This window comes from Erythrolamprus reginae, assembly GCF_031021105.1.
Source record: "Erythrolamprus reginae isolate rEryReg1 chromosome 13 unlocalized genomic scaffold, rEryReg1.hap1 SUPER_13_unloc_2, whole genome shotgun sequence".
In the NCBI taxonomy this organism is placed as follows: Eukaryota; Metazoa; Chordata; class Lepidosauria; order Squamata; family Dipsadidae; genus Erythrolamprus; species Erythrolamprus reginae.
Genome location: NW_027248446.1, coordinates 391,973 through 412,015, shown reverse-complemented (window position 1 = coordinate 412,015; position 20,043 = coordinate 391,973). Strand labels below are relative to the sequence as shown.

Sequence of the window (20,043 nt, the reverse complement as noted above, 5' to 3'; positions counted from 1 at the left end):
CCATAAGCTGCGCGCGTGAGCACGCATGCACCCCAAAATACCCCCCCCCGCGCAGCCTTTTCCACGGGCGCGCACTCTCCATTCCCGTCAGCCCGCAACGGGGGCGGGGCAAGGAGGCGCCGGCAGTAGAAGGCGCTGCCCCCCGCCCGCCTGATCCGCCCCCTCTCCCCCTCTTCCGCCAAAAGAAAAGTGCAGAGTCAGCCTGCTTGAGCATCACGTAGCTCCACCCTGCTTCGCCCTGCCTGTCATCCTCCATTGTGTTTTCGGGGGGAGTGGCGGGAAAGCCCTGTGCCAGCCAGGAAAGCAGCGCGCCTTTTAAACACGCTGCTTTCCTGCACCTCTTTCCTGGGGGGAGGGGAGTGGCCTCCTCCCTCCCCCCCTGTCCAGGAAAGAGTTGCAAGAAAGCAGCGCATTTGAAAAGCGCGCTGCTTTCCCAGAAAGCCGGCTTTCCTGGCCGGCACAGGGCTTTCCTGCCGCTCCCCCCCCAAAAAAACACAACGGAGGTCCAGGATGACAGGTGAAGCAGGGTGGAGCAACGGGAGGCTCAAGCTGGTGGCGGCAGACCTCCGTTGTGTTTTCGGCTGATGGGGGGGCAGGAGGACCTTCCTGGCTTTCCCGGGCAGCTGGCTTGAGCCTTGTGCCAGTCAGCAAAGCCAGCTGCCCACCGGAAATGTGGAGAGGGAGGGAGGGAGGGAGGGAAAGAGGAGAGGAAAGTAGGAGGGAGGGAGGGAAGGGAGAGAAAAGTGAATGAAAGGGAGAGAGAAAGGGAGGAAGAGAGGAAGAAAGGAAGAGATAAATATAAAGGGAGAGAGGGAGAAAGAGAGGGAGAGGGAGGGGAAGGAAGGAAAAGAGAGAGACAAAAGAGAAAAAAGTAGAAGAGGGAAGGAAAGGAAGGAAGGGGGGGAGAGAGAGAGAAGATAGGAAGGAAGAGAGAGTGAGAGAGAGCAAGCAAGAAAGAGTGAGAGAGGAGAGAGGAAGTAAGAGAGTGAGAGAGAGTAAGAAAGCAAGAGAGAGAGAGGAGTGGAAGGAAGAGAGAGGGAGAGAGAAATGATAGAAAAAAGGGGGGAAAGAGAAATGAGAAAATGATTGAGGCAGAGAATGACAGGAAAGAGAGAGAAACAGAGAGAGAACTGACTCTTGATTTAAAACATATGGTAAAAGTACTTAAATAATAACCTGTTTTTATTAATAGTTATGTTTTTGGATTTGCTGGTTGTTTTAGATTTAATAGTAATAGAGTTTGGTTTTGTTTTATTATTAATTTCTTTTAATAAAAAAGAAGGGATTTATTTTATTTATTTATTCATTTATTTATTTATTCATTCATTTATTTATATTTCTGTGCCGCCCAGTCCCAAGGGGACTGCCGCTCAGACACTATACTTTTCCGCCCACCCCGAAAAAAAATTAGAGGAAACATTGGTTGGGACGAAGTACCAGCCTGGTTGCCTGATCCTCTCCGTGAGAATGTCAGAATGATGTGAAGTGCCAGGTTTGGTCAGTTCTCAGTTTGGAAGGGAAATCTTCATCCCTCTTATATAATTCTTTCTTTCTTTGGGATTTCAATTTGTAATTATTTTTTGTTTCTGTACTTCGCACCAAAATAAAAAAAAGTAAATTAAAAAAAAGTTTCTAATGAGTTTTTTTCTTTCAAGCAGAGAAATAAAATAACAGTTTTCAGGCCTATTCAATTTCCACTCTACAATTTCTGCCTAAAGCATTTTATCTGCTCCACTTCCAAGCTTGTCTTGTCTGTGAAGGGCTGGAGAAGATTTTCAGAGAAAAGGGACCTGGAGACTCTCCCCAGGAGGAGATTGAAGCGATCCTCTCTAACGGCAGGTCACAAAAGTTTAATGCTGCATATTATTCATCCAGGTGCAAGAAGGGGTTGAATAAGGGTGGGAACCAGTGGTGGGATTCAAGTAATTTAACAATCTATTCTCTGCCCTAAAGATTTCTTCCAACGACCAGTTTGTCAAACTGCCCAGAAAGTTAACAACCAGTTCTCTTGAAGTGGTACAAACTGGCTGAATCTCACCACTGGTGGGAGCATATAGATTTCTGCAAGAGGCTCCCATGGAAACTGTCCTGCTCTCCAACCACACAGATTGCTGATCAATTGGGAATCAATGTTTAGGTCTCAGAATGGCTCCTAATAGCGAATGGAATCCCTTTGCAACTTCCATTTTAAGGAGATAAGAAAAGCTCTGATGGCTCAGATAAAGGTCAGTCCAAGATGCACAGTGACCACACAAATACCTCTGTTCTCCCACAAGCAGAAGGTGGAGACTTATGGCTTTGCTCAACATGGAACAGGCATTTCTCTCTATTTCACTTTCTTCCATCTCATCACACAAGATTGGACACTGAGCCATCTTACATTTTAGGAACCCCCAATTCTGGTATCCCACATTAATCTGAGAATTTTTTTTGCAAGTTTCATACTCCCAATCAAAAAGCACTAAGGCAGGACTGGAACTCAGGAGTCTCCTGGTAATTGGCTCGAAGTCATCCAGGATATTTATATGTTAAGGGAGGATTAGAACTCTAAGCCAGATGGTTTTCATGCATAAGTGAGGATTAGATGTTAAAGCACCCCAAAACAATCAAGGTGGGTGAGGATGAATGAAGGGGGAACAAAGAGGATTGTTAAATTAAGGGGCGTGCATAAGTGCACCAGTGTGCCTTCCATCCCCTGTCCAATTGTCTCTCCTTATCTCATTTATCTTTTCTTCCTTTCAAATATGTTCCCCTATACTTTTATATCTTTTCTTCTATTCTTTTCTTTATTTATACTATTACATATCTATTCTCTTCAATGTGTATTATGTATTGGACTAAATAAATAAATAAGTAAATAGGTAAGTAAGTAAATAAAATTAGGTAGATCGAGTAATGAAATTATTTTTTTACCGGGTGTGTTTGTGTGGAGATGTTTTTGCTTGAAGAGTTTGGTTGGTTGGGTCACGTTTATTGTGCTCTCACCTGGGTTTGCTTTCAAGAACACCTGAGCAAGGTAGCTTCCTTTCCCTTCCCTTCCTTTCTCTCTTCCTCCTTTCCTTTCCTTTCCTTTCTGTGGAGACAGAATAGCTCCCACTAGTGGCTGGCAAACCATGCTAGATATATGCGACATTCTGTGATAAGCTCTCTGACCTGTATGATCCTTTGTCTACATGATTTTGTGTAAGCACCGGATCAACAATTAGGCTGATACATGACATTCCATACATTTCTCCCTCATGCTTCCTTATGAGTTGCAAGCAGCTCTGGAGGAGACCTCCATAAAGCTCGTAGGCAATGGCTTTAAGGAACAACATCAATTGATCCTTCACTGTCCAGGAGGCAAACATGAGGCAAGCCATGCATTGAACCAGCCAATAAGATTCTGTATTCTCTAATATCCAATTAGATGTAACTTGATGACTAATGGCACTGGATGATAATAAAAAAGAAGGGCCAGGCTTTGTCATGGAGGAGTGCCTTCTCAGATGATACGATTCTTGCCTCCTGCCTTCTTATTGACGACATTTTCCTTTCCTTTCCTTTATTTATTTATTTGTTTGTTCATTCATCCATCAAACAAGTATAGTATTATAGTATATATTAACATAACATAACATAGCATAAGTAGAACGTAGTAATAGAAAGGATAATAAGACAGTAGGACAGGGACATTAGGCACAAAAGTGCACCTATGCACGCCCTTACAGACCTCTTAGAAAAGGGGAGAGGTCAATTGTAGATAATGTAAGGTTGAAGATTTTGGGGTTGGGGGAAGCAACAACAGAGTCAGGTAATGAGTTCCAGGCAGTGACCACTCTATTCCTTTCCTTTCCCTTTCTTTCCTTTTCTTTTCCTCTTTATTCCACCCTTTTTCTCCCACCCTCTTCCCCCCTTTTTTGTTTCTTCACTACCTTTATTTTCTATTTTATGCGATGATAATAATAAAAAATAATAAAGGAACCCCTTTATTTTGTTTTAGGACCACTTCGTATTCCACAGCTAGAATATGCAAAATTTCGCTGGGGAAAAACAGGCAAAATTTCTTCCTGACCCACAAAGGGGGTGGGGGTGTTTCCTTCAAATCTTGGGTCAAGGGGTGGAGAATCGGAAGGAGCTGGTTCCTTTAGATGTTCTGGGCAAGAGAGACACCTGTTTCCATGAAGGAAATCGGGTTTGTCTCCCATAAAGTGAAGCTGCACCTTTCCCAAGAGAGCTGAACTCTTGGAGGGGGAGGCTGGGGGGAGGATCTGGCTCAACTAGGAGGGATCCCTGAAGATCCCCTCCACCTCCTCCTGATTTAGCTTCTCTTCGGATTGGGGGGCGTCTGTGACCTCCAAGTCCTCGCTGGCTGAGGGGCTTCCCCTCCCCCCTTGTCATGCAGTGCTATAACTTTTCCTTTGGTAGAATCTTCATCTGGGAAATGAAACAGGTGTTTGTGTATTTGTGTTTTGTGTGTGTGTGTGTGTTGTGTGTGTGTGTGTCCAGCCAGTTGCTTCCAGCTGTCCGCAGAGGTCTGGTGTCCTCACCACCTTGATCACTTTGGGGTGCTTTTCTTTCACCCGATAGTTATTACCTACTCTCATCCTCTCTTTCTCTCTCTCTCTCCCTCTCCCACTCTCCCTCCCTCTCTATCTCTCCCTCTGCCACACACAAACACACACACTCACAATTAGCAACCTGTGAGGGGATAATTTGGAGGGGGGGCGCGACCAAATCTGCAAGTCCCCCTTTTCTTGTTGGTCGGTCAGAGAAGCGAGGCAAGTGGAAGGGAAGGTCCTTCCGCAAAAAAAAAAAAGTCGCAGAGCAGCTGTAGTCAAACCGGACTCTGGACTGGAAAGCAGAGAGGGAGGGAGGGAGGCTACCCCCTCCCCTTCCTTCTCCTAAAAAGTTCATACACAGGGGGGGGGAGAGGGAGGGAGGCTATAAAGCACAAGGAATGAAGAACGGGGGTGGGAGGGGAAGTAATTTTGTTTTAGAATCGCTGAACCACAACAGATTCTATGAAGTTGAGAAGTTGTCTGGAGCCCTTCCCATCCCGGGGGGAAATAAAGGCTGGCTCCAAGTCCAACCTCCCCCAAATCTCCTGGACCACAAAACCCATCACTCACTCTTCAGACCAGCCTCCTCCCCCTCCCTGGGAAATCCAGCATTCCTTTCTCACTGGTGGGAGGGGCAGTCAGGCCCTTTGAGCAGCATCTTCGGGACTCCCTCACCAAGTCCCTGCTAAAGGGGAGACTCAGAAAGGCCCCCTGGTGACCCCCCTGCAGGTTCCCCCAAAGCCCCAAGCTGCCCCCCAAGCCCCTCCTCCCAGGGTTGGGCAACAAGTACCACGGCGGGTGCAGAAGCTGAATCTCACTGCCCCAGCCAGCAGCAACAGCACCCCACACTAGGTGGGCCCAGAAAGTGCGGTCTTTCTGGGCCCCCTTCCTGGAGGATTTCTTCCCGCTGGTGGCTTTCGGGCGCATGATTGACAGGGAGCCTCTGCCGCTGCAGCCGGCGGCAGTGGCTGTGGTCAATCCTGCAGGCGAGCCCCCAGCAGGAAGAAGGTGGGCCCAGGCTGCCTGAGGTAAAGCCCCTGCCTTTCCTCCCTTCTTCCTTCCCTTGTTCTCTCGGGGTGGTGGGGGGAGAGAGATGGCCTCAGAACAAGGAACTCTTTTGGCTGCAGGCAAGAAATCTTTCTCCCAAACTCCCTCAGAAATGAGTCTTTGGCCTGCGCAGCCTTCTCGGAACAAAAATGGAGAAGTGGTTGACAGAAATTAGAGACAGAAATAGAATTTACCCCCGAAGGCTTCTTACTTGGAATCTGGAATAAAAAATATCCTAGACACATATTATATTTAGTCACACACATAATCACCCCAACTAGTTTATGCCCAGATCTGGAAAAATAATAAAAATATACCCTCAGAAGGTAAAATTATCGAAAAGGTATACAGATGTGCAGAAATGGATGAGATGACAAGGGATATTAAAGGAACAAAGAAATAATAATAATAATAATAATAATAATAATAATAATAATAATAATAATAATAATTTATTAGACTAGTATGCCGCCCCTCTCCCAAGATTCGGAGCGGATAAAGATAATGAAACCATTAAAATATGGGAGAAAGTGGATTAAAAAAAGAGACGAGATAGAATGTTAACTTCAGACTATAGATGTAGCGAAATATTTAACAACCTTTTCTTCAAATGGCTTATTGTAAATACATATGTATATACTCACAATTTTTTTTTCTATTTTAATATACAGTACAGTATTTCTTTTTGGATTGAAGTAAGTTTTCCATTTTCTGTGAAGACAAATGATAATTGTATATTAAAAAACGGGCAATGATCTGTAAATAGAAGTTTTCTTTATGTACCAAAAACAACAAATAAAACATTAAAAAAGAAAAGAAAATGGAGAGAGATTCCTTGCAAGGCAGCGTGCAGCCAAGATGGCCGTTGTCTTGGTGCTGGGCCTTAACGTGCACTCTCTCCGCCCCTCCGCCCGAGAGGTTTCTGCTCGGCGGGGATGGCTGAAGCCGCTGCGGATGTTGCTGCTGCCGACGCCTGCGGAAGCCCCTAGCGCCCCCTGCAGGCCAAGCTCAGCTGCGGGGAGAGCAGCGTCTCTCAGGACTGCTCTCAACATGGCTGCCTGGCGCCTCGTTGGAGGAAGAGTAAGCGGAGCCCGGCGTGGGGGGAGTCCAAGCAAGGGTCCCTGCGAGGCTCCCCTCCCCAGGAAGAGTCCAGCTCAGTCGGCGTCCGCCTCTCTCCCCCCCCCCCCTTCAAGTTTGAACTCCGGCTCTGGCTTCCAAACCCCCAGCCAGGCCAGCAGCCGATCTATGATTGCGCTTCCTTCTCTATGGTCAGTGGAAGCCTCCTCTTCTCTTCCCCCCCACCTCCTGCACCCCGACCATGATAGGCCAAAGGTATTCTTTCCGGGGAAACGCAGACGCGCTCCTGGGCGGTGACTACTTCGGGCTACGATTTTGCGCATGCGCAGAAAACTGAAGTGTGGGCGCACGCGCTCCCTTCTCATCGTTCCAGTAAGGCCGCGAATGCCGATGCTAGGTAGAGGCAGGCAGATGTTGTATGGTTGGAGGGTTGGACTAGGTGATCTGCAAGGTCCCTCCCAACTCTGTTTATGTGTTCATCTGAACCGGCTGAATTGCCTGGCCTCTCCTTTGCCTGGCCCCGCCCTGCCTCCCCCCTCCCCCCAGAAAACGTCCTGTCTCAAGATCCCGTAGATCCCTTTGGCTCAGGCAGTGGGATTCCCCGCCGGTTCCCCCTCTGTGCCAAGCGAAGGAGTCGTGGAAAGGCTGCTGAGCCCAGAACGGGGCTTCTTCGAAATTAGGAATTGTAAGCATCCAGAAAAGAGGACCAATGGTAATAATGCCTTGTGCTGCGTCATCGGTCTCTGGGCAGACTCTCCCTCGACTTCACCCCCTGGAGGAGAGAGTTCTGCCCAGAGAAGAAGCCAAGATCCCCCCTCCCTCCCCCCTCCCACTCTCTCCGCTTCTCTCTCTCCTCCTTCAGGTGAAGCCACAAAGGACTCTGCCCAGAAGCCGATGACGCTCAAGCAGGCAGAATTTCCATTGGTGCTGCCCCTCATGCTGGCCCCTCCCACCTCCAACGGCCAAGATAAACGTTTCTCCGTAACCTCCCCTCGGATTCTTCCTCTGGGGCTGGAAACATCTGGCTGCATAAACACACACACACACACACACACACACACACACAAACACGTTTCATTTCTCTCCTTCTATCTTCCTTCCTTTCCCTTTCTTTTTCCTTTCCCTTTTTTCCCTTTCTTTTCTTTTCCTTTTTCTTCCCCCCTTTTCCCACTTTCTCGTTCCTTCACTACATTTATTTTCTATTTTATGTTTTGATAATAAAAAATAGTAAAAAGGAGCCTTTTGTTTTAGGAGCGCTTCTTGTTCCACGGCTAGAATATGCAAATTTCCCTGGGGAACATCTGTGAAATGAAATGTGCGTGTGTGTGTGTGTGTGTGTCAGGAGGCAAGGGAGGCCAGAAGGAGGGGCCAGGGACAGCCAATTCAGACGGTTCAGATGAACACATCAACAGAGTTGGAATGGGCCTTCAAGGTCATCTAGCCCAACCCTCGCTGTCCAAGCAACGGAACCTACATCTGCCTCTAGCTAGGATCGAACTCCCAACCTCCTAACCCCGGAGAGCCAACTAAATCCCACCACTCCTCCTTTGCCTCTACTTTCTCTCTCCCTCCTTCCCTCCTCTCTCTCCTCTCCCCCCCAAAGTAATTTTTTCTATCCATTCCACAGACTTTGCCTGGGACTCTCCGGAGGTCTCTTTCAGCTTCTGACTCTCCATCATTAAAAAAAATATTGAACAGTTTTGAAACATATAAATACAAATGTATGTTTCAAAAGACACCACATGACATCACTTAACACAACAAGACCTAAACAGTAAAACATAATATTCATTTAGCAGTATTGTGTATTGGTATATTTCCTGTGTATCTGTAACACTTGTTTGTTAACTTATCTATATTCACATAATCCTTTAAACTCCAACTCATTGCAATTTTTTCTGTCTCATAACATCTTCTCTATATCTATCCACCTTGCACCTTATGTCCTACATACACCACTATCTATCTATCTATCTATCTATCTATCTATCTATCTATCTATCTATCTATCTATCTATCTATCTATCTATCATCTATCTATCTATCTATCTATCTAATCTATCTATCTACCTTTATATCTGTCTGTCTGTCTGTCTATCTATCATCTATCTATCTATCATCTATCTATCTATCTATCTATCTATCTATCTATCTATCTATCTATCTATCTATCTATCTATCTATTAGATTTGTATGCCGCCCCTCTCTGAGGACTCGGAGCGGCTACTTTGTGTCTATCTTCCATCCAATTATACCAATTATTCCACATTTTATAAAATTCTATTTCCTCTTTATTGTGAATTTCCATGGCTAATTTACACATTTCCACGAATTCTAAAATTTTAGTTATTATCATTGTATTTGAAGGAATTGTTGCTGCTTTCCAATATTGAACGTATGTGATTCTGGCTGCTGTTATTACCGTATATGTACCCTAAGATATCAATTATTGTTATTTATTTTCCCCTTTATAATTCCTAGTAATAATATTTCCAGTTTTAAATCTAGCCTCGGATTGGGCTCTGCGACTTTGGCGGGGGGGGGGTGTAAATTGGGGGTGGGGGCCAAAGAGAAAGAAAGGCTTCCTTGCTTTTCCGTAGCCTTCGTCCTGGTCGCCCATCAAGGTGGGACCCTCAGCCTCCCTGCTTAGCACCCGAGACGCTCCAGGCAAAGCTGCCGGCCGAGCCCTTGAAGCCGCTCCGGGAGAATCTCCGCAGATCTTTGGCCGCTTGAACTGGTTTCTCTTGCGGCTCCTCCGCCGCCTTTCTCGGGGGCTTTGCCCGCCCCTCGCCTGCTGCTCCCACGTTCCCTTCGGTTGCCTCCTGGGCTTTAAGCCCCCCTCCTCTTCCTCCTCCTCCACCTCCTCCTCTTCCTCCTCCCCTGCTCTCCTTCACCCACATGCAACACGCAACCACAACACTACACCAACAATACCCCAACCACTCCTTCATCTTATGAATAGGGGAATCCCAGGTAGACACACACACACAAAACCAGGACGGTGTCCCCAAATGCCCCCCCCAGCCAGGCCCCCGCAGGGAACCCCCAGCAATACCGCCAGCAGCTTCTTTCCTGGAGGGAAATCCTGGGTTGGAGGGAGGGGAAACGGGGGCCATTCACCCTTTGCTTGGCGACGCTGGGGAGGCCCCTTATAAAGGCGGGGTTCCTTCCTGGCGCTCCCGAAGAGCATCCAAACATTCCTGGCACCAAGTAGGAAAGAAATTCCTGCGCTGGCTGGGATTGTGGCTCGGAGGAGATAGGAAGCCCCCCCCCCTCCTTGCAAGCCCTCCCCCTTCCTCCCTCCCTCCCATGGCTGCCTGCCATCTGGTGGGACCCCCTTCCCGAGGATGCTCCTCCCGGCCCCTCCCTCCCGGCCAGACTCCATCGCAGCCTCTTGGTGGGGGGGGAGGGGGTGTCTCGGTGCAAAGGGGGGGGGATGGGACGGACGCCGGGGGAAGCCTTTCCTCCCCACCCCCTCCGTGTCTTTTCATTAGGCTGGGTAGCGAGAGAAACAGAGACAGATAAAAGGCGAACGTGCATGCTCAATTCCCCTTTGAGGCTAAAGAGCTGCCAGGGATGCGCTCTCTGCGAAGGGAGCCCCCTGGTGGTCGGCCACGTCCACAACGGCCCCCTTTGCGAGCCGGAGGCAAGAGAGACTCCTTTGCCTCTTTGGCACCGCAATCGAAGCGGGATTGGGTGGAGGGGGTGGATGACGGATCGTCAAGGGGCTCATTTCGGCTCACGAGAAAGGCCCGACGCCAACTGACACCGGGCAGTTCACGGACAGAGTCCGCATCATCTACGCCTGATGGAGGCGCAACGCAAGCGTTAACACCAGAGAGGTGTGAAGTCCTAGAGCGGAAAGGAGTCCCGACTTCCTGCCTTCCTTGTAAAAGATCCTCCCAAGAGGAATTTCTCCCCCGCCCCGCCCATCCAGGAACTACTGTGGGAAATGTTCTCTCGCATGTTCTGTTGGTCCTCTGACGCGGCCGTTGTGCCCGCGAGGCTCCTCAGTCCTGGGGGGGGGTGTTGCAAGTGAATACACGCCGTGGAGGGTGGAACAGGCAATCCGGCCAGGGGGACTTAGCGCCCCCCTTTTCCCTGTGCTGAATTGCTGGGGGGTATTTGGTGTGCAGGCACTGATGGGAGTTTTTTGCTTTTGAGGTTGTTGCAGGGGGGGGGGGTCACCAAGCGGTTTTTCTGGGTCTTCCCCCTTTGGCAGAGACTCCTGGGGGAGGGGGAGTCCTAAAGGTGCTGCTAAAATAAGATGACCAGATTTTCACATTGGTAAAGCAGAACGCCATTGGTGTGTGTGTGTGTGTGTGTTGGGTTCCTTAATTAAAATTTTGTTCTATTAAATAAATAAGTTACCTAAATTATCTGAGATGAGTCAACCTATTTTCCAAAGCACCTGAGGATAAGACTAGAAGGAATGTGTGGAAACTAAACAAGGAGAGGACTATGGAGAAAATTTCTGACAGAACAATGGATTAATCTGTGGAACAGCATGCCACCAGAAGTTGTAAATGCTCCAACACTGACAGTTTTTAAGAAGATGTTGGATACTCATTTGTCTGTAGTAGTGTAGGGTTTCCTGCCTAAGTGAGGGATTAGACTATAAAACCACCAAGATTCCTTCCAACTCTGTTGATATTATTATTGTGTAATTTTTCCTTCCAAAATGGTTTTTTTCCTGAACCTTTCCATTTTTGGGCGTACTACTACCTCCCCTTTCTAAATATCTTCCTCAATATCTTTTTTAAAAAATTCGTTCTTTTATCATAACTAAAAACCTCTAAAAATATCCTTAGGAATGTAATCAAATCTGTTATCTTCATTACAATATCATAATTTTCTTAATAATTGGGATTTCATATATTATTTCAAAACAATTGCTTAAATCAAACTTCCATGTGATAAATATTCATATTTTCCATTTAAAACATATTTCACAAGTTAAAATCATTACTGTCTCGATAGATCAGTAAATAACAATTTGGGGTTACACAATCATTAATTATAACATCTTTCTTCTACAAGATGATATTTATCTTGCATAAGGAGAAACCACACAATAAAGGTAAATACTGTATATTCTATTACACACACACAGGGTAACGGACGACAGATGGAGGGGTCCTTGAGAGGCAGAACCCACAGCCACTTCATCTTGTCGAAGTTGAGGTTGAGCCTGTTAGCACCTATCCAGACCCTAACAGCCTCCAGACACTGGCACACCACTTCCACTGCTTCATTGAGTGGACATTATTATACACTCATCCAGTGGTAGGCAAAGTTGGCTCTTCTATAACTTGTGGACTTCAACTCCCAGAATTCCTGAGCCAATCATGCTAGCAAACTTAAACACCATTAACTCCATTAAACCTTAAACACGACCTAAGAATAGCCCATAAAATCATCTGCTACAACGTCCTTCCTGCCAATGACCACTTCAGCTTCAACCACAACAACACACGAGCACACAACACATATAAACTTAAAGTAAACCATTCTAAACTCAACTGTAGGAAATACGACTTTAGTAATCGAGTTGTTAATGCCTGGAATTCAATACCTGATTCTGTGGTATCATCACCTAATTCCCCAAACTTTACCCTTAGACTATCCACGGTTGACCTCTCCCGATTCCTCAGAGGTCAGAAAGGATTCAGATGTGGTTCTGATGATGCAACACCTTGAACGCAGAGGCCAAACCATACACAGACCCCAAAGATAACAATGTCACTTTCCAGGGTCTCCAAGGAGCTTTGGTGGACTCTCACTGGATGTCCGCACCAGTTCTCTATTTCTTTATGTAAACATCAAATTATAATTTTATCATATCTATATTTTAAATTATTGCATTTTGTTCAATTTAATTTTAGAATGTATTTTATTCCAACTTCATCTTAAGCTGTATTTTATTCCAATTTCATTTTAAATTGTATTATATTATATTCAATTTTAAATTCTTTTATCAAATTTTAATAATAATTTGTTTCTGGAACTTTGCATTTTGATGTGGCCCAAGAGCTAATCAATAAAAACTTATGTTATGTCAAACCATGACCATTATAGAATATTTATTTGGAGGTGGGAAAACTGTTGAGAATTTAATATCAAATTCTGGAAGAAAAAATGGGGTTGCTATCTAAAAGTTCTCAGTGTTTGTTCCAAATTTTTGCAGAGCTCTTCCTCTTGTGCAATTAGTTGGAGATTTTTCTGTTGTGTTTCTTTCAATTACAAAGAACAGAGAGAAATTAGACTCATAGGGTTTTTTTTACTTGAAACTCTTAATTAAATAATATTAAATATAATTTCATGCATTAGTGTGCAGTTGTGCATATAATAATTCATTTTTCCTATTTCTGCTATGATAATCAGAAGCTTCTCCTTACAGGGAAAAAAAGGTGCAACCATTTATCAGGTATATTAGAAATGCTCAGGGAAACCGACAGATCAGGAAATGTTTACACGGCCACATTTGTCAACTTTTTGATTGTTATTTTTTCGCCTAAAAGATTTCAAATAGATTTTCAGTTAAATTGAATAGCTTGCTTGTTGTATTAAAGGTGGTGGTGGAGGGAGTGATTTATTTTGGTTTGGTTTTTTAATCTGCATCTCAGAAACATCTCTGCAGACTTTCTATGTCCACCATGAAGGGGGTCCTTGACTTGCACCCACAGTGGAGCCCAAATTATCTGTTGCTAAGCGAGACCGTTGTTAAGCAAATTTTGCCCCATTGTACAACCTATCCTGCCACAGTTGTTGAGTGAATCACTGCGGTTGTTGACTCACACAGGAAGTGAAGTGAATCATGCTTCCCCATTGACTGCTTGTCAGGAGGTCCCAAAAGGGGATCACGTGACTCCCAGACACTGTGACCGTCACAAATGTGAGTCAGCCGCAAAGCCTCGGAATGTCAGTCACGTGACCCTGGGGATGCTGCAAGGGTCATAAGGGTAAAAAAAGGTCCTGAGTCCCTTCTTTCTACAAACGGTCTCTGAGGGAACCGTCGTCAGTTGAGGTCGGCCTGTATTGATGCCCCCAAGGCTCCTCTAGACGGAAAGGCCTTTTCCTCACAGGGGCCACAAAAGGCCCAAAGCCCTTCAAGACGCTTCCCAGAGGGAGGGGGAGAGACGGGAAAGGCCTCCCTTCTCCCCAATCTGTGGCCATCCTCAGACCCCAAAAAGTCACCACAGGCAGAAACAGTGAGATTGTATTGAGACATATTTCTTTAAGACATTTTCATTTGGGGAATGTAGTGAAATTGCACTCTGGGTAATGTAGTTTTACATGTGACCGGCACACTCCTATATTTATTTATTTATCTTCAAACAAACATGTTCAAAAGGCCTGGTGAGAATGGGCCTTAAAAAAAAGCCAGATGGGCCTTTGCCAGCTTTAGTTGTCCAACTCACTGCCAGAGGAAGTCAGTTAGAATTTAAAGGCCAGAGCACAGACTGCCCCCTATAGGCAGTGAGAAGGACAGCTAAAGCATGGAATGGTCCATGGGAGGAAGGTCCCTGCGTGCTGACTTTGGAATTCTGGGAGTTAAAGTCCAATCATCTTCAGGTTGCTAATCTAGCCAGTTTTTTTCTAACTTCCCTCTTTTTTCTATGTGTGTGTGTGTGTGTGTGTGAGAGAGAGAGAGAGAGAGAGAGAGAGAAAGAGATTTTTTAAAACTCTGCAAAGTTCTGGTAACAAAGTTTTTCACTAAAGTTGCATCAGCCCTTTTGTGTGGAGTCTTTGAGCTTTAACTTTCAAAATAAAGTTAAATACATGTTGGCTTTAACTCAGCAGGCAGCTATTTCAGGTCTGTGAGATGCTCTGGCATTAACTGGCCCCTGGGATTTTGTCTTCATGCCAACAAATCTCAGATTTATTTGTTTCTTCAGCCACAGTTGCCATGTATTCCCTCCAGGGTCAGTTTCAAATATGGAGCTCCCAAATCTCTCAATTCTGGATGACTGATTTAATTCCATCTCTGCCCCTGCCATTAGGTGCCATATTGGGGATTATTTCAATTTCATTTCTCTCCAGAGAATTCCCCAAAGTTGAATTATCCAGGGATCTCTCCTGAGAGAGAGAATTATGATCAAAGTTTCAGCGCTGCTCTTTGGCTGAATCCTCCAGGGGAGACTTTGGGCAGAGAAATATGGAGTTTTCACACAGGCAGAGTCTGTGCTCTTGCATGTACGTCTCTCTCCTTTCCAGGTGAAGCTGTGTGTCAATCAGGAAAGCAACTGGATCATATTCCACCTTCCGAGAATCTTCTGAATTCTTCTAATTCTTCTTTAGGAACAGGAAGGAGATGGATTGAGTCACCCCATGAATTATGGACCTACTGCTTCTGCTACTGATGCTGCTTTTGTCCCATCCAGTCTCTGGGAAGCTGAGAAGGAAATGCCCACTGAGTTTGGAGCACCAGGATGGAAAACAACCACAGAGCTTTTACAGCCCAGGAGACCATCTCATTGGTATAGTCCTCAATGAAAAGGAAAAATTGCATACAAAGTTGCTTTTCAATGTGCCTCCTTCTGTTCAGTTTGATTTCCCTGATCTGTAAGTAATTCAGGGTGATGGAGTGGCACTCCCTCCATTGTAACATTCTCCCTCTTTTCTGGTTTCCCCCCCATTTATTCCTATATTGGGGAATATGTCTAATTTTCTGAATGATTTTGATTATTCATTTTCTGATTTTGTGAAAGAGACTCCAAAAGGAGTTGGAGAAAAAGCTGAAAGCACTGCAGATCATTTTACTCTCTCTGTTCAATCCTTAATTTATCCCTTGAATAATGAATGTTATTTAAAGTAGTGCTGGAATCAGTTGTAATTGCTGTACCTAAGCCAATTTCCATATTTGTGTAACTAATCATTGCCTTTGGTTTAATGCTGAGTTAAGGCTCAGTAGGTATGTGGAAGAGTATACACTGCTCAAAAAGAAAAAAAAAGAGAACACTTAAACAATATAACTCCAAGTAAATCAAACTTCTGTGAAATCAAACTGTCCATTTAGGAAGCATCACTGATTGTGTTGCTTTTCACATGCTGTTGTCAGCACATTCAACTTTGTACCAAACAAAGTATTCAATGAGAATATTTCATTCATTCAGAACTAGGATATGTGAGTGTTCCCTTTATTTTTTTGAGTAGTATATATTAAAAGAAGTACCAGTATTTGTTGTTGCTGTTGATTATAATAGTATTTTTTTGTGTGTAACTGATCATTGCTTTTGGTTCAATGCTGGCTTTTTTGCTCAAAATAAATAAATAAATAAAGGGAACACTTAAACAACAGAATATAACTCCAAGTAAATCAAATTTATTGAAATCAAACTGTCCACTTAGGAAGCAACACTGATTGTGTTGCTTTTCACATGCTGTTGTTAGCACATTCAACTTTGTGTAGAACAAAATGTTCAATGAGGATATTTCATTCATTCAGATCTAGGATGGGTTCTTTGAGTGTTCCCTTTATTTTTTTGAGTAGTATATATTAAAAGAAGTATTTGTTGTTGCTGTTGATTATAATAACATTTTTGTACAATAGGGATATTTATGGATTTTTATCTGACTTAACATTCATTTTCAACATTCAATTGATCAACAAGAATTCCCAGCTCCTGCACAACCTCACACTTGGCTACAATCTCCATGACAACTATCTGAGCACTTTCCACACTTCAGATGCCTTGCTGGACATTCTCTCCACTGGAGAAGTCAATGTCCCCAACTACGGCTGTGGAAGGAAGGAGAACCTTCTGGCTCTTTTTGATATAGCTAAAAGGGAAATCTCCATTCAGATGTCAACACTAGTAGGCACCTACAAAGTCCCACAGGTTTGTGTGTCTTTTTCTCCATCTGGTAAAAGTAAATGGTGGGTGACCAACACATGCAATCATGTCTTCTTCATGGAATTAAAGAGCTGCTTTTCTCCATATTGCCAAAAATGTCAATGTTTTACCCCATTATGTTCATGTTGAGATTAATGATAAAGGCCTGAAATGAAAGCAATACATTCTCTGGAGAAGACATTCTACCAATATTTAACTGATCAAAAATATCCCTAGTTGTTGGGTCCTCTATTGGTATCTTTATTTTAGAAGACAAAACATGCAATTTTAGACCAAATGGACAAGCAGACATTGTGGCTAAAATTTATGCCACGATCCTCTTAGTTAAACTAGAGTATTTTTTTTATTTTTTTCTCCACCTTAAGATAAAAATCATAGGGTCGATCCTCTTAGTTAAACTTGAGAAACATGCATTCCTTGCAGAAGAACTAGAAGGTTTTAGGTAAAGTTAAAAGCTATATAGATTTTATAAGAAATAATGCATGTCAATAATCATATATTGGCTCAAATTGGTCTTGAAATATCTAATTTGTATCAATGAGGTAAACCAAGATTTGCTGGCTTTCTAGATGTTAGTGCAGCTTTTGACACAATGAACAGAGAAATATGATGGAGAAGCTGCTTTTCTCCATATTAGCAAAAATGTCAGTGTTTTACCCCATTATGTTCATATTGAGTTTAATCATAAAAGGCCTGAAATTCAAACAATACATTCCATGGAGAAGATATTCTACCAACTATTTAACTGTTCAAAAAATATCCCTGGTTGTTGGAGCCTCTATTGGCATCTTCAGTTTAGAAGACAAGACCTGCCCTATCCACTCAGGTTGAAGTTAGCAATAATAGCATTTTAGCTATCTAAAATGTGGAATAAAAAGTACTCTAACAATTATAGACCAAATGGACTAGCAGATATTGTGGCTAAAATTTATGCCATGATCCTCTTAGTTCAATTTGAGAAAAATGCATTCCTGGCAGAAGAACCAGAATGTTTTAGGTAGAGTTAAAAGCTATGTAGATTTTATAAGAAATAATGCGTTAGTTAATAATCATATATTGCCTCAAATTGGTCTTGAAATATTTATTGATGTAAAACAAGACTTGCTGGCTTTCTAGATGTTAGTGCAGGTTTTGACACAATGAACAGAGAGATATGATGGAGAAAATGGATTGCCCTCAAAACCGAGCTCAGCCTGTTGGTCCTGATCCAGGCCCTTGTTTGAGAGGGAGGTTTGGGCTCTATGCTTACCAAGGGGGGAAAGGAAAGATACATATTTGAACTGTTGCTATTCAGTATAGATATGAATGACTTACCAGGACTAACACAGGATAAAAAAACAGATCATAAATAAATGTTATTTCATTTTTTGAGAAAAAATACTGTTAGTGGACCAGTAAAATGCACTGCACCTAGTATACAGCACTTGGATTTCAGAAAGGCTTTGACAAAGTAAACCACAGCCCATTTCTTGGTAAGCTAAAAATATGTGGGATAGAGAACATTATGCCCAAGTGGAGTCAGCCTGTGGTCCTCAATGGAACTATGTCTGCATGGTTTATTTTATGTAAAGAAGGGAACCAAAGGGCAGCCATATTGTGATATCAAGTTGTCTGTTATACTCAAATGACATTTCCTTTCTACGTATGCACAGAAGCGGAAAAACCCAGAAATGAGCAAACAAGTAAGTGTCCGCTCTCCACTGTCTGCCACCGTTTGCCCCAGCCACCCTCTTGCCACGCTCTCCTCTCGCTTTTGGGGTGAACGTCAGCAGCGCAGGCAGTGGGGCAGGGCAGGCATTGGTCCGGGAAGCACCGGTGCTAGCCTACGCACTACATGGCTGCCACTTGGGTGTCCTCCTCGATCCACAGCTGACATTGGACCATCATCTTTTGGCTGTGGCGAGTGGGTATTTGCCCAGGTTTGCCTGGTCCACCAGTTGTGGCCATATTTGGACAGGGAGTCTCTGCTCACAGTCCCTCATGCCCTCATCACCTCGAGGCTCGATTACTGCAATGCTCTCTACATGGGGCTCCCTCTGAAGAGTATTCAGAAACTTCAAATTGTGCAGAATGCAGCTGCGAGAGCGGTCAAGGGCCTCCCTAGGCATGCCCATATTTCTCCAACACTCCAAGGACTGCATTGGTTGCATTGTTTTTTGGACACAATTCAAAGTGTTGGTAATGACCTATATGGCATTGGTCCAGATTACTTGCAGGACCGCCTTCTGCCACATGAGTCCCAGCGACTGATTAGGTCCCATAGAGTCAGCCTTCTCCAGGTCCCATCAGCCAGACAATGTCACTTGGCAGGGCCTAGGGGAAGAGCCTTTTCTGTGGGGGCCCCGGCCCTCTGGAATCAGCTCCCCCTGGAGATCGCACTGTCCCCACCCTCCTCACTTTCTGTAAGAGTCTTAAGGCCCACGTATGTCGCCAGGCTTGGGAAAATTGGGTCTCAGCCCCCTGGCCAACGAAATGAGATATATGTTGTATGCTTGAACTGGTATGATTGTTTTAAAATATTTGATTTTTAGATTGTTATTTTAAATTTAATTAGATATGCCGTTGTACTGTATTGTTATATTATATGCTGTGAGTTGCCCTGAGTCCTCAGAGAAGGGCGGCATACAAATCTAATAAATAAATACATATTCTATTTTTAGCTCATTTTGTGAAAAACAGGATATAAAACCGGGACTAGTCCCTAAGAGGAAAAAACACATTAAGAACATATGACATTGCTCATGTCACTACTTATGGAAGTGTTCAGTACATTGAGAGTCAAGTCTGCATTTTTGATTTGGTACAAAAATGGAGGTGTGAAGATGTCAATTGCCTTCATCAGGTGTGATTCTCTACCTGAGTTGGCCTCCCCTTGATTAGCGAGATAGTAAACGTCTGTTCCTGTTCACCTGGATCCTGTGTCATTATTTTTCCTTTTCTCACAGTGACATAACAGTGTGCAATATTTCAGGGGCTGCCACAAAGAATAGGGGGGATGGGTTCACCTATTTTCCAAAAACTGGAAAACAAGACAAGAAACAATGGATTGAAACTAATCACGGAGAGAAACAACCTAGAACTAAGGAGAACTTTCCTGACACTTAGAACAATGAATCAGTGGAATAACTTGTCTTCAGAAGTTGTGGATGCTCCAACACTGCAGGTTTTTAAAAAGAGACTAGACAGCTACTTGCCTGGAATAGTATATGGTCCCCTGATTGAGGAGGAGGTTAGACTGGAAGACCTCCAAGGTCCCTTCCAATTCCTAAATTCTGTTATAGGTGCACGTGTTTAACATGCTAAATACCTATTGAAACACACTAAATTTACACTAGTAAAATGATATTATCATACTTACACATTGGATTGTATACCCTATGAAGAAAACTTGGGGTCTTTTGTCTTAGTAATTATATGTTAATTAAACAAGTTCAAAAGTTACGGTCTTTTGGAAATGACATGGTAGCCACAGTTGGTCAGCCAATAGAGTGTGTAACACCTTTCCTTACCTGGGGTTATTT

The 20,043-nt window shown here is 44.1% G+C and overlaps 1 long non-coding RNA gene across 1 annotated transcript in view; it reads left to right on the top strand.

Moving 5' to 3' along the window:
* Positions 1-20,043, top strand: part of LOC139155162 (uncharacterized) — a 160,742-nt gene that overhangs the window by 53,596 nt on the left and 87,103 nt on the right. The window lies entirely within an intron of this gene.